This window comes from Capsicum annuum, chromosome 12 (genome assembly GCF_002878395.1).
Source record: "Capsicum annuum cultivar UCD-10X-F1 chromosome 12, UCD10Xv1.1, whole genome shotgun sequence".
In the NCBI taxonomy this organism is placed as follows: Eukaryota; Viridiplantae; Streptophyta; class Magnoliopsida; order Solanales; family Solanaceae; genus Capsicum; species Capsicum annuum.
This window is the reverse complement of record NC_061122.1, coordinates 72,104,720-72,119,281: the sequence shown is the minus strand read 5'-3', so window position 1 is coordinate 72,119,281 and position 14,562 is coordinate 72,104,720.

Here is a 14,562-nt window from a genome sequence, read left to right as displayed (position 1 = left end):
GAGGAAGGTTTGTGGGAGTTTTTTTCTAATGCCTTCTTGGATCGGTTATTTCCTCAAGAGTTGAGGGAAGCGAAGATAGAGGAGTATGTAAACCTCAGGCAGGGGAGGATCTCTATAAAGGAATATGCTCTGAAGTTCCATCAGCTATTAAGGTATGCTTTTTTGTGTACTCTTTGTTGATTCTGTGGTTTTCCTCATTGGGTTATTGTAAGGAAGAAAGGGACAAATGCTTCAAGTGTGGCCAAGTAGGACATCAGTTAAGGGAATGTCTAGTCGATAAGGTTGCTATGTGGGTGAATAAGATTCCTCTAGCTTCATCTGCTGTTACTACACCTCGTAGGATGATATCTACTTTTGTTACTGCTACTGGCTCTAGTATTGGTTAGAACAAGTTGTTTGCTTTGACATCTTGACAAGAATCTGAGACATCACCAAATATTATTACTAGTACATGACAGCTTTTCTCTTGTAACATATGTCGTGTGCTTAATCCGGGGTCCACTCTTTCTTATGTGACTCCATAAATAGTTGTGTCTTTTGGTTTTGATCCAGAAGTTATCTCAAATCATTTTTCTATTTTTACCCTGGTAGGTGACTCGGTTAATGCTAAGAGAGTCTATAGGGGGTATGGTAGCTTTTAGAGGAAAGCAGACCTTGGTACATCTATTTGAGTTGGATATGGTAGATTTTAATATAATCTTAGGTAAGTATTTGTTTCATTTTCGTTATGAGTCTGTGGATTGTGGAACCCATAGGGTTAGCTTTAAGTTCACTAGTGAATAAATTATAAAATGGAAAGGTAGTTCCTTATCTCCTACGGGGAGGTTTATTTCTTATCTTAGAGATCATAGGTTGATCTCTAAGGGTTTTCTTTATCGGTTGGTCTAGGCTAAATATTTTAAATCAAAAGTTCCTTCTTTTTCTTTGATCCCTAGTTAATGAGTTTCTAAAGGTCTTTCTAGATATTCTGCCAGGAGTTCATTCGGATAGGTAAATAGAGTTTGGTATTGATTTGCTTCTGCATATTCGTCTAATTTCCATTCCTCTGTATAGAATGTCTCTGGATGAGTAGAACTTAAGGATCAACTTAAGGAACTTCTGTATAAGGGTTTTATTCATCCTAGTATTTCTCTGTGGGGTACGCTGGTGTTGTTTGTCCGCTAGAAAAATGGTTTCGTTCTGATGTGCATTGACTACATGCAGTTAAACAAGGTGACGATCAAGAACAATTATCTTCTTCCTTGGGTAGATGACTTGTTTGACCAATTACAAGGTACCAAGTTCTTCTTTAAAATAGATCTTCGATCTAGGTACCATCAGCTTAAGATTAGGTAGGTCGATATCCCTAATATGGATTTTCGTACTCTGTATCAACATTTTGTGTTCTTACTGATGTCATTTAGGTTGACTAATGCTCCAGCAGCATTAATGGACTTGATGAATAGGGTGTTCAGAAAGTGTTTGATCTCTTCATCATTGTGTTTATTAATGATATTCTGGTTTATTGAAAAAGTGAGGTGGATTATTTTTGTCACCTACATATGGTGTTGCAGACCTTAAAGGAACAATAGTTATATGCCAAGCTCTCTAAGTGCGAGTTCTAGTTAAACGCTATGACTTCCTTGGTTTATATTATTTCTATTAAAGGGATTATGGTGGATCCGCAGAAGGTTGTAATAGTGAAAATATAGCCTAGGCCCACAACTCCATCCCATATTCAAAGTTTTTTAAGTTTGGCTGAGTATTATAGGCAGTTTATGGAAATATTTTCTTTGATAGCTACTTCTTTGACTAAATTAACTTAGAAGAATGTTAAGTTTTCTTGGTTGAAAAATTGTGAAGGGATTTTTGAGAAGTTGAAGGATAAGTTGAGTTTGGATCCAATCCTTACCTTGTCGAAGGGAAATAATTGGTTTGTGGTTTATTGCAATGCATCTAAGGTAGGGCTTTGTCGTGTTTTGATATAGCATGGGAAGGTAATTGCCTATGATTTCATATAGTTGAAGGTGTATGAGAGGAATTATTCTACTCATGATTTGGAGTTGTTAGCAATTGTGTTTGTTTTGAAAATATGGCGGCATTATTTTTATGGTGTTCATATGGATATCTTTTCTTATCACAAGAGTATTCATTATGTATTCACTCAGAAAGAGCTTAATCTCAAGTAGAGAAAATTTCTTGAGCTTCTTCAAGGATTATGATATGAGCCCTCACTACCACCCAGGTAAGGCTAATATGGTTGCTAATGCTGTTAGCAAGTTATCCATAAAGAGTCTGGCTCACGTGGAGAAAGGCAAGCGGGAATTAGTGAAGGATATTCACTACTTGGCTAATCTTAAAGTTCATCTTTTGGACTCTAAGTATGGTGGTGGATGGCACAAAAATTGGTTTGATCGTCTCTTTGTACGAAGATTAAAGAAAAGAAAATATTGGATCCTGTCTAGATGAAAATCAAGAGTGGTGTTGGTGGGAAAAATTTAGTGGTGTTCGATATCAGTGGTGATGGTACTTTATGGTACCAAGGGATTTTATGTGGTCTTGATGTCGACGGGTTGCAGCAAAGGTTTTTGTTGAGGCATTTGAGTCTCGCTATGTTGTTCATCATGAATCGACTAAGATGTATAATGATCTCAAAGAGATATACTGGTGGAATTGCAAGAAGAAGGATATGGCTGATTTTATGGCCAAGTGCATGGTGTGTCAATAGGTTAAAGTTAAGTACATGAGGCTTGGAGGATTGTATAAAGAAATTGATTTACCTGAATAGAAGTGGGAAATGATCAATATGGAATTCATTAATGGTCTTACTCGGTCTCAAAATCAGTATGATTTGATTTGGGTCATTGTGGATAGGATAACAAAGTCTGTGCAATTCTTACCAGTGTGGACTACCTTATCAGCGGAGGATTATACACGGTTGTATCTTCGAGAGATTGTGAAGCTGTATGGGCTAACTGTTTTGATTATTTCTTATCATGATACACAATTTACATCTCATTTCTTTCAGTCTTTCCAGAAAGGTTTGGGGACTAAGGTAAGTTTTAGTATTGCTTTTCATCCACAGTCTTATGGGAAAGTAGAGAGAATTATTTAGACATTGGAAGATATGCTTTGGGCCTGTGTGATTGACTATGGTGGCAATTGGGTTGAGCATTTACCTTGGGTGGATTTTTCTTACAACAATAGCTATTCTTCTAGTATTGGTATGAATTCTTTTTAGGCGTTGTATGGTAGGAGGTATAGATCTCATATTAGGTGGTTTGATCTTGGAGAAGCGGACATGTTTGGTTTGGATTTAGTTTATCAGGCGATGGAGAAGGTCAAGGTGATTTGGGATAGGCTTACAGCTGCCCAAAATCACCAAAAGTCATATACAGATGTTAGGCATAAAGACTTGGAGTTTGAGGTAGGGAATAGGGTATTCCTCAAGGTGTCTTCCATGAAGGGAGTGGTGAGGTTTGGCAAAAAAGGGAAACTCAGTCCTTGGTTCATTGGTCCTTAAGTGATTTTGCAGAGAGTTGGCAATATTGCTTATGAGTTGGATTTTCCATCATTCTTAAGTTTGGTTTTTCCAGTCTTTCATGTTTCTATGTTTAAGAAGTATCTTGGTGATCCTTTTTCGGTTGTACCATTGGAAAGATTGGTTATTTTGGATTCTTTTTGTTATGAAGAGGTCTCGATTGAGATATTTGATAGGTAAGTTCATCGTTTACTGACCAAGGATGTGGCTTCAGTTAAGGATCTATGGTGGAACCATAAGGAGGAAGAAGCTACTTCAGAAATGAAAGAGGACATGAAGTCTAAGTATATGCATTTATTATCTACTCATGGGATTCGTGCGGAAGGTATGTGTCTTGAATACATCTTTATTTTTTGAGTTTTTTAAAGAAAAGATTAACATCTTTACCTCTTTGTTTTCAAACTTTGTTAAAGGGATGTTTGATAATGCAAATGACTCTTTGTGTGGTTACCCCTACCTTGTTTGTCATTCGGGGATAAATGTTCCTAGTGTGGGACACTAAAACATCCTGGGTTTTGACCCTTAGAATATTTCCTAGAAATCCATTCTACATACCTAATATGACTCATGGGTATGAGTCGTATGCTGGGGTACGAGTGGCATAGTCCTATCATAGGTTGACTAGTGCTATTTGGTGGAATCATTTTGATCACTGGAATGGTCACGCCTTGGGGGTACGAGTCATAGGACTTTGTACGAGTTGTCTCATAGACTCGTATGGTGGACAGTATTTGATCCTCCTTGTCTTTCATTCTGCCAGGGATACTGGTTATGGGTACGGATCATATACTGTTGTTACAACATGGTTGGATGAATCGTATACTGGACAATATTTGATCCAAGGGTTGAGGCGTTGATACAAGTGGTGGATATTAATCATATAAGAGGGTACAACTCGTAAGGGTCAGTCGTATACCTAATATGAGCTATTTAGGGATTTAAGATACGGTATTCTGGATATTTCCCTACTTACCCTAATTAAGACCCATGACATTTAATACATATATAAGGTTTTTTACCCTATTATTATATTCATTAATACTTTGTAACTATTCCAAAACACTCCATAATTCTCTCAAGAGATTTTAGGGCAAAAAGGCTAGGGTTTCATCTTATGGAATGCTTTGAGGCTTGTCTTGGTGACTTCTTTTTGTCAATTCTTAGGTATAAGGCATGATTATCTTTGATCATTGTAATTTCAACTAAAGGCATGGTTTATACGATTGATTTCATGGTTTTACTACTTCATGATTATGGTTTTAAACTGTTATTTGGGGTTTTGATATTGATTGCTTGGTTACGGTTACCTATTTTTTTAATTATGCGTTTATATGAATTATTGGAGGTTTTAGACAGTTGGATTGTATGGTAATGGTTCAATGGTCTTTAGAATTGGTTTTGGCTAGATTATACCCCAAGGTGTTTGATAAAATACTTATAAAGATATGTTCTTTGCGTTGACTTCTTTTAATGGAACTCTTGTATTTTTTTAATTGGACAAAGGATTTCTGCATGGTTTAAATGGTTTGAAAAGTCTAAAGGCTAAATGATTATGCTTATGGAGAATATGAAAGTCTCCCAAGTGGATTTAATATGGTAATTGGAAGGGCACCTAAGGTCCCCTTAACCTAAATGGTTTGGCTATGGATATTACATGAAAGTAAGGGGTGGTATAATGATATATTAAAATTAGCCTTGGTTATTAAATAGTAAATGAATTATTTGGACATGGTTTTAATTGGGCATTAATGGCAGGGTGTGTAGCTAAGCCATGGAAGGTGGCAGTGCCAGGGGGACCATTGGAGACTTATATTGCCGATTTGAGTGGTCTTGATGACCATGTGCGTGTGTCATATTTTATATTAGGGGATGTACTATTCATCCTATGGGATATTCCTTGGTCGTGTATCTACATACATTGGGACCTTTTCAGCAGGGGTAGCTGAACCTATATGGCGTGTGGGTGGTTAGGATGACAAAGCTACATACCCCAGGTAAAGGTTTTAAGTGAATGCTAAACCCGGTCCCTTTTTCTAGCATTTATATATGTATGGTTATATGCATTACAAATGGTTTTATGGATGATATTATTTTATCCTTATTCTGAGATTCATGCTAGTAATCATTTACCAACCCCGTCTACTGGCGAATGGATACCCATACTATCCGAGAACTGACCATTCTACTTCTCTTATTTAGCACACAAATTCAGTATCAGCATTTGGACTGAAGTGGTGAGCTTTCATTCTTTCGGAAGACATCACTTCATGTTATGGATTCTTTAGACACTTTTCTTTTATTTTGGATATTATTTTATGCCATGGTTGGGGGCTTGTCGCAACTGGATGTTTTTACTTTTTTTTGTTAGAGGCTTTGTTGTACTTTAGGGGTTGCTATAGGCGGGATCGATATTGGTGTCGACCTTAGCATTGGAATAGGCCAGTGGGATGACATCATTCAATGATATTCTTAGTTGTTCCGTCATATTACATTTTTAGATGTATTTTCATATTATGTTTTGGTATTCCCTTTTGTTTATAGTCTATGGTTTAGTTTAGTACGGTTGGGTGGTTGGTGTGGTATGATTGGACTCGATTGGGTCAGTCACGGATGTAACCCTATCCCAGAGTATTAAAAAAATAGTAATGTTATCTTGTTATATGTTTGAAATTTATCCCATCTAAGGCTAGATATAAGTGGTTGGATTGGGTAATAAGGGCGGTCACCAATCATGGTTAGACTTGGGATACCCATTACGACAAGGCCCGGGGTTGGGTTAGGTCAAGTTTGTATCAGAGCCTAGGTTTATGGTCAACTGGAAAGTCCACAAAGCTGTGTCAAGTAGAGTCTCTTTTAGGGGTGTGAAGCAGACCATGCTCATAAAAGGCAATCTGCAAGACATTTAGGAATGTTTTAATTTCTGGGTATTCTATCTTCAAGCTTGAGTTTTTAGTCTTGGATTCTCCTCTGATCCTTGTTTGTTCATTTTTCAGATCATGCCTCCTAGATCTGAAACATAAGGAAATTCATTCATCCTATCTGGGGATAATATTGGAAGGGTACGTCCTACGTTTAAAGTACATCGTTGATCTCATGGTCCAATTCCTGATGGTGCTGGAGTTCCTTCTATTCCAGATAGTTCTCCTTAGTTCCCTTAGGGCAACATAACGACCATAAAATTTCATCAGTTTTTTAATGTTATTTCCCAATTAGTTGTTGCTCAGGATAAGCGGGGTGCGATAAGTGCTTTATCTGCTTAGTCCATAAGGGTTGGTAAACTTATGAAGATGTGTCCTCATACTTTTACTTGGACAAGATGAAAAAGATCATTCGGGTGATACAAGCTACTAATGTAGAGGGGGTAAACTTTACAACTTATTAGATCAACGATGTTGCTTATCAGTAGTTAAGGAGTGGGATAGGGATAGAGGTGATATGGAAGAGAAAGGGTTAAGGGAGGCTTTTTCTAATGCCTTCTTAGATCGATTCTTTTCTCAAGAGTTGAGGCAAGCCAAGATAGAGGAGTTTGTGAACCTCGGGCAAGGAAGGATCTCTGTAAAGTAGTATTCTTTGAAGTTCTATCAGCTATCAAGGTATGCTCCTGATTTGTTGGCTGATACGAGGTTAAGAATGAGGAAGTTCACTTTTGGGTTGAATAGAGATTTGATTCTTAGGATAAAGACTTCCTTGCTGATTAAAGATATGGACATCTTGAGGTTGACTATTCAAATGCAGTAGGTTGAGGATAAGATATGAAAATAGGTAGAGTATGTGTATATACAGGGAAAAAGAAGCAGGTTTTCAAACCAAGGAGATATGGAGGCCCATGGAGGTAGAGATGGTGGAAAGTGTCAAAAAAAAATAGTGGGTTAGTTTGGGCTCCTTTTCCTCTAGTACTCCTTATTAGTCGAAAGACAAGAGTTACCAATGTGGTGATAATTCTCGGTCACTAGTTTCCTAAACTTAGGTGAGCAGAGGTTATTCAAATTCTTCGTGCCTCCTTGTTAATTCCATGGTCTTCCTCATTGGGGTTATTATGAGGAAGAAAGGGAAAAATTCTTCAAGTGTGGCCAAGCAGGCCATCGACTCAAGGATTGTCCGATCAATAAGATTGCTATAAGGGAAAATAAGATTCCTGTGGATTCATATTCTGATCCTATACCTAGTAGGATGGCATCTGCTTTTGTTACTTCTCCTAGTTTTGGTGTTGGTTAGAATAGTTTGTATGTTTTAGCATCCCAAGAGGAATCTGAGGCATCACCTAATGTCATTACTTGCACGTTGCAGCTTTTCTCTCGGGACGTATATTATTTCCTTGATCTAGGGTCCATTCTTTCTTATGTGACTCCATATCTGGCTATGTCTTTTGGTTTTAATCTCAAAGTTATCACGGATCCTTTTTCTATTTTTACCCCTATAGGTGACTCAGTTATTGTGAGGAGGGGCACAAATGCCCCAGTTCATAGATGCAAGAGGGTATCCTTGGAGGATTTTAAGGGGGGTAGGGGTAGACTGAAGATGTATTGGAGAGGATTCATTAGACATGACATAGAGCAGTTATAGCTTACTGATGATATAACCCTTGATAGGAAGGTTTGGAGGAAAAGTATTAAGCTTGAGGGATAAGGTGTGCGGTCGAGTGGTAGTCTGTAGATAGGAAGGTGAAGAATAACTTGTTGGGTAGTTCTAGTTTTGGGGGAGAGGAATCCTTTGTTTGTTTATTATAATTCATTTTTGTTGATGTTGTTTCTTTGTTACTTTATCATGTTGCTCTTCTTTTGGTCTATGATCTTTTGTCTTGAGCTGGGGGTCTATATGAAAAAGCCTTTCTACTTCTTCGAAGGTAGTAGTATGGACTATGTACATTCTACCTTCCCCAAACTCCACTATGTGGGAATATACTGGGTTTGTTGTTGTTGCTGTAGGTGACTAAGTTATTGCAAAGAGAGTCGATAGGGGGTGTGTGGTAGCTTTTTGTGGCTAGCTGCCCTTGGTTGATCTATTTGAGTTGGATATGGTAGATTTTTATGTAATCTTAGGTATAGAATTATTGCATTCTTGTTATGCATCTGTGGATGTCTAACCCATAGGGATATTTGTATGGTCAGTGGTTAATCAGTTATATAATAGAAAGGTAGTTCCTTAGCTACTAGGGGAGGTTTATTTCTTATCTTAGAGCTCAGAGGTTAATCTCTAAGGGTTATCTTTATCACTTGGTTCGGGTTAAATATTCTAACCTGGAAGGTCCTTCTTTGTTTTCAGTCCTTGTTGTTAATAAGTTTTCTGAGGTCTTTCTGAATGATCTTCCTGGTATTTCTCCAGATATGGAAATAGAGTTTGGTATTGGTTCGCTTCCGAACATGTATCAAATTTCAATTCCTCCATATAGAATAGCTTTAGCTGAGTTGAGGGAACTCAAGGAGCAACATCAACATCTTATGGATAAGGGGTTTATTCATCCTAGTGTTTCTTCATGGGGTGTATCGGTGTTGTTTGTGTGCAAGGAGGATATTTCCCTTCGAATGTGCATTGACAACAGACAGTTGAACAAGATGACGATCAAGAAAAAGAATAATCTTCCTCGGATAGATGACTTTTTTGACCAGTTATAGGTTGCCAAGATTTTCTCTAAGACAAATCTTTGGTCTGGGTACTATCAGCTTAAGATTAGGGAGGTGGATATCCCAAAGATTGCTTTTCATACTCGGTAAAGACATTTTAAGTTCTTGGTGATGTCATTTGTGTTGACTAATGCTCCAGCAACATTTATAAAGCTTATGAATATGGTGTTCGAGAATTGTTTGGATCTCTTCATCGTTGTGTTTATTGATGACATTTTGGTTTATTCAAATAGTGAGGTAGATAATGCTGGTCACCTCTATATGGTGTTGCAGACCCTAAAGGAATAATAGTTATATGCCAAGTTCTCTAAGTGTTAGTTCTGGTTGAATGTAGTGACCTTCTTAGGTCATGTTATTTCAAGTAAAAGGATCATGATGGATCGACAGATGGTTGTTGTGGTGAAAAGGTGGCCTAGTTCAATGACTTCATCCAATATTTGGAGCTTCTTGGGTTTGGACGGATATTATAGGCGGTTTATGGAAATCTTTTCTTCGATTGTTGCTCGTTTGACTAAGTTGACTCAGAATAAGGTTATGTTTTCTTGGTTAGATACTTGTGAAGGGAGTTTTGAGAAGGTTAATGATAAGTTGACTTCGGCACCAATCCTGACCTTGCTGGAAGAAAATGATAGGTTTGTGGTTTATTGTGATATACCTCGGGTAAGGCTTGGTTATGTTTTATTGCAGCATGGGAAGGAGATTTCCTATGCTTCTAGGTAGTTAAAGGTGCATTAGAGGAATTATCCTACTCATGATTCTGAGATATTGGTGATTGTCTTTGCTTATAAAATATAGCGGCATTATTTGTAATGTGTTCACGTCGATATCTTATTTAATATCAAGATTCCTCAGTATATGTTCACTCAGAAAGAGCTTAATCATAGGTAGAGAAGATAGCTTGAGCTTCTAAAAGATTATGATATAAGTCTTCACTATCTCCCTGGGAAGGCTAATATTTTTGCTGATGCTCTTAGCAGGTTATCCCTGGGGAGTTTGTGTTACGTGGATGAAGGTCAGTAGGAATCAGTGAAGGATATTCACCACTTGTCTAATCTTGGAGTTCATATCTTGGACTCTAAGATGGTGGTATGATGGTTCAAGAAGTGGTTCGATCTTGTCTTTGTGTAGAGATTAAAGAGAAGCAAATGCTCGATCTTGTCTAGATGAAAATCAAGAGTGGCATTAGTAAAAAATAGGTCGTTGTGTTTTAGATTAGTGGTGATTGTACTTTATGGTATAAAGGAAGGTTGTGTGTTCCTGATGTTAATGGGCTTGACAAGGGGTTTTAGATGAGGCTCACAAGTTACACTACATTGTTCATCCCAACTCGACTACAATGTATTATGATCTAAAGGAGATCTACTGGTGCAATGGCATGAAAAGGGATCAGGCTAATTTCGTGGCCAAGTGTATGGTATGTCAACAGGTTAAAGTTGAGCACATACGGCTAGGAGGATTGTATCAAGAAATTGATTTAACTAAATGAAAGTGAGAAGTGATCAATATGGACTTTGTTACTGGTCTTCCTCGGTCTCGAAATTTGTATGATTTGATTTGGGTTACTATGGATAGGAAGATTGAGTTTGCACATTTCTTGCCATAGCAGACTACCTTTTCAATGGAGGGTTATATGCAGTTGTATCTTTGGAAGATTGTGAAGTTGCATGGGTTACCAGTTTCGATTATATCTGATCATGGTATACAGTTTACATCTCACTTCTTGCGGTCTTTCCAGAAAGGGTTATGGATTAAGGTTAGTCTAAGTACTACTTTTCATCCAGAGTGGGATGGTCAAGAGAGAGAACTATTCAAATATTAAAATATATATACTTAGGGCCCATGTGATTGACTATGGTGGCAATCGGGTTGAGCATCTACCTTTTCTTGAGTTTGCTTAAAACAATAGCTATCATTCAAGAATTGTTATGCATCTTTTTGAGGAGTTAAATGGTACGAGGTATAGATCTCCTATTAGGTGGTTTGAGCTTGGAGAAGCAGACATATTTTGTTTGGATTCTGTTTAGCAAGTCATAGGGAAGGTTAAGGTTATTCGGGATAGAAATAAAGCTACCCAAAGTTGCCAAAAGTCCTATGCAGTTGTTAGGCGTAGAGACTTAGATTTTGTGGTTGGGGATAAGGTAATCCTTAAGGTGTCTCCCATGAAGGAAGAGGTACGGTTTGGCGAAAAGTGGAAACTCATTCCTCAATTCATTGGTCCTTATGTGATTTTGCAGAGAATTGGAAATTTTACTAATGATTTAGAGTTTCCACATAGCTTAAGTTTGGTTCATCTGGTCTTTCATGTTTCTATGTTAAGGAAGTGTCTTGGTGATCCTTCTTCAGTTTTTCCAATGGAAAGATTGGGTATTTTGGATTCTATGTCTTATGAAGAGGTCCCTATTGAGATATTAGATAAGGAAGTTCGTTGGTTGCTTGCCAAGGATGCAGCTTCGGTTAAGATTCTGTGGGGGAACCATAAGATGGAAAAAGCTACTTCAAAAGTGAAAGAGGACATGAAGTTCAAGTATCCGCATTTGTTTTTTGCTATTGGGATTCATATGGAAGGTATGTGTCTTCCACACATTGTTATTTTTTGAGTTTGTTACAGAAAAGATTAACATCTTTGCCTCTTTGTTTTCAAACTTGTTAAAGGGATGTTTGATAATGCAAATGACTCTATGTGTCGTTACCCCTACCTTGTCCATCATTCTGGGATGGATATTCCTAGTGGGGGAGACTAAAACATCCTAGGTTTTGACCCTCAGAAAATTTCCTGGAAACCTGTTCTCTTGACCCAATATGACTCATGGGTATAAGTTGTATGCTGGGGTACCAGTGGTATGGTCCTGTCATATGCTGACTAGTGTTAGTTGGTGGGATGGTTTTGATCACTTGAAAGGTCATGACTTAGGGGTACGAGTCATTGGGCTTGGTATGAGTCGTATCATGGAATCGTATGGCGGATAGTATTTGATCATCGGGAAAAGGCATCATTTCCACCCCATACTATACAAGAAAAGTCTAAGCCATACCTAAATTATATAAGTGACCTATTACACACCTTAACTATATAAAAGCGATATTATTACCTCCCCGCGACGCCCATTCTAAGGCACGTGTGTTACACTTATTTTAAGTGCATCCAGCCTATTAAATAACAAAAGTAAACAACTAAAAATATCAAAGGAAAAGGCATCGTTTCCTCCCCAAACTATAGTTAAAAAGTCAATTCCACACCTAAACTATATAAGTGACCTATTACACACCTTAACTATAAAAAATAATACTTTTTACTGACGTGGTGCTGACGTGGCAGCGCGTGTAAGACACTACACCACATGCAAGTGGTGGTAGCTTGACAAGGTTCAAATAGTTTCACTTTTTTATAGTTTAGGTGTGTAATAGATCACTAATTTAGTTTAGGTGTGGCTTTGAATTTTTGGGTATAGTTTAAGGTATAAACGATGCCTTTTCCCTTTGATCATCCTAGTATTTCATTTGGCCACGGATATGGGTTATAGGTACGGATAATATACTATGGTTAGAACTTAGTTGGATGAGTCATATACTTGATAGTATTTTATCTAAGGTTTGAGGTTTGGATATGAGTGGTGGATATCTATTGTATTGAAGGGTATGACTCGTATGGGTCAGTCGTATCCCTATGATAGTTTTATTTTTGGAATTTGAGTAAGGGTATTCTTGACATTTCCCTACTTACCCTAATTAGGACCCATGACTTCTAATACACTTAGGAGGCTATTTACCCTATTATTCTATATATTTACACTTAGAAACTATTCCAAAACACTCCATAATTCTCTAAAGAGCTTTTGGGGCAAAAGGGCTAGGGTTTGATCTTACTGATTGCTTTGATGCTTGTCTGGAAGATTTCTTTCCATCAGTTCTGTGGTATAAGGCATGATTCTTTTCCCTTATTGTAATTTCAACTAAAGGCATGGTTTTACTATTTCATGATTATGGTTTTAAACTATTATTGGGGGTTTTGATATTGAATGCTTGGTTGTGGTTTTCTATTATTTTAATTATACTTTTATATGCATTAATTGTAGTTTTAAAAAATTGGATTGCATTATAATGGTTTAATGGTCTTTGGAATTGGTTTTGGTTAGTTATGCCCCTAAGGTGTTTAATAAAATATTTATAAAGATTTGCTCATTACAGTGACTTCTTTTAATGGAACTGTTGTATGTTTTTAAATGGACAAAGGATTTATGCATGGGTTAAATGGTTTGGAAAGGATAGAGGCTAAATGGTTTTGATTCTGAAGAACATGCAAGTCTTCCAACCTAAATGGTTTGGATATGGATATTACTTGAAGTATTGGGTGGTATGACGATACCATTAATATTAGCCTTGGTTAATAAATGGTAAATGGATTGTTTGGACATGGTTTTAATTAGGAATTAATACCAGGGTGTATAGCTAAGCCGTGGAAAGTGGCGGTCCTGGGGGGACCACTAGAAATTCATATTTCCAATATAAAGGGTCTTGTTCACCATTTGTTCATGTCATATTTTGTACTAAGGGATGTACTAGTCATCTTATGAGATATTCCCTAGTCGTGTGACTACATGCATTAGGCCTCTTTCAGCAAGGGGAGCTTAACCCATATGACTTGTGGATGGTTAGGACGGCAAGGCTACATATCCCATCTAAAGGTTTTAAGTGCATGCTAAACCCAGTCCCTTTTCCCAGCACCTATATATGTATGATTTTATGCATTATGGATGGTTTTATTTGGTTTTATGATTGACATTATTTTATCCTTATCCTGAGATTCATGCTAGTGGTCATTCGCTAACCCCGTCAACGGGTAGTTGTATACCCATACTATGCAGAAACTGGCCATTCTACTCCTCCTCTTTAGCATGCGGATTCAATATTAGCATTTGGACTAAAGTGGTGAGCTTTCATCCTTTCGAAAGGCATCAGTTTATGTTATGGATTTCTTTAGACACTTTTCATTTATTTTAGATATTAGTTTTGGCCATGGATGGGGGCATGTCTCAACTAAATATTTTTACTATTTTGGTTAGAGACTTTGTGGTACTTCTGGGGGTTGGTATGGGAAGGATCGGTATTATTATCGACCTTGGCATTTGAATAAGTCAGTTGAATAACATCATTAAATGATATTTTTAGTTGTTCCATCTTTTTATATTTTTGGATTAATTTTTATATTATAATTTGGTATTCCCTTTTGTTTATGGTTTGTGGTTTTGTTTTGTATGGTTGCGCGTTTGGTGAGGTACGATTGGACTCAGTTGGGTCAGTCACGATTGTAACCCTATCCCAGAGTCTTAACTATAACAATAACACTATCTTGTTATATGTTTGAAATTCAGCCCATCTAAGACTGTATATAGGTTGTTTGGTTAGGTATTAGGGGGTTGTCCC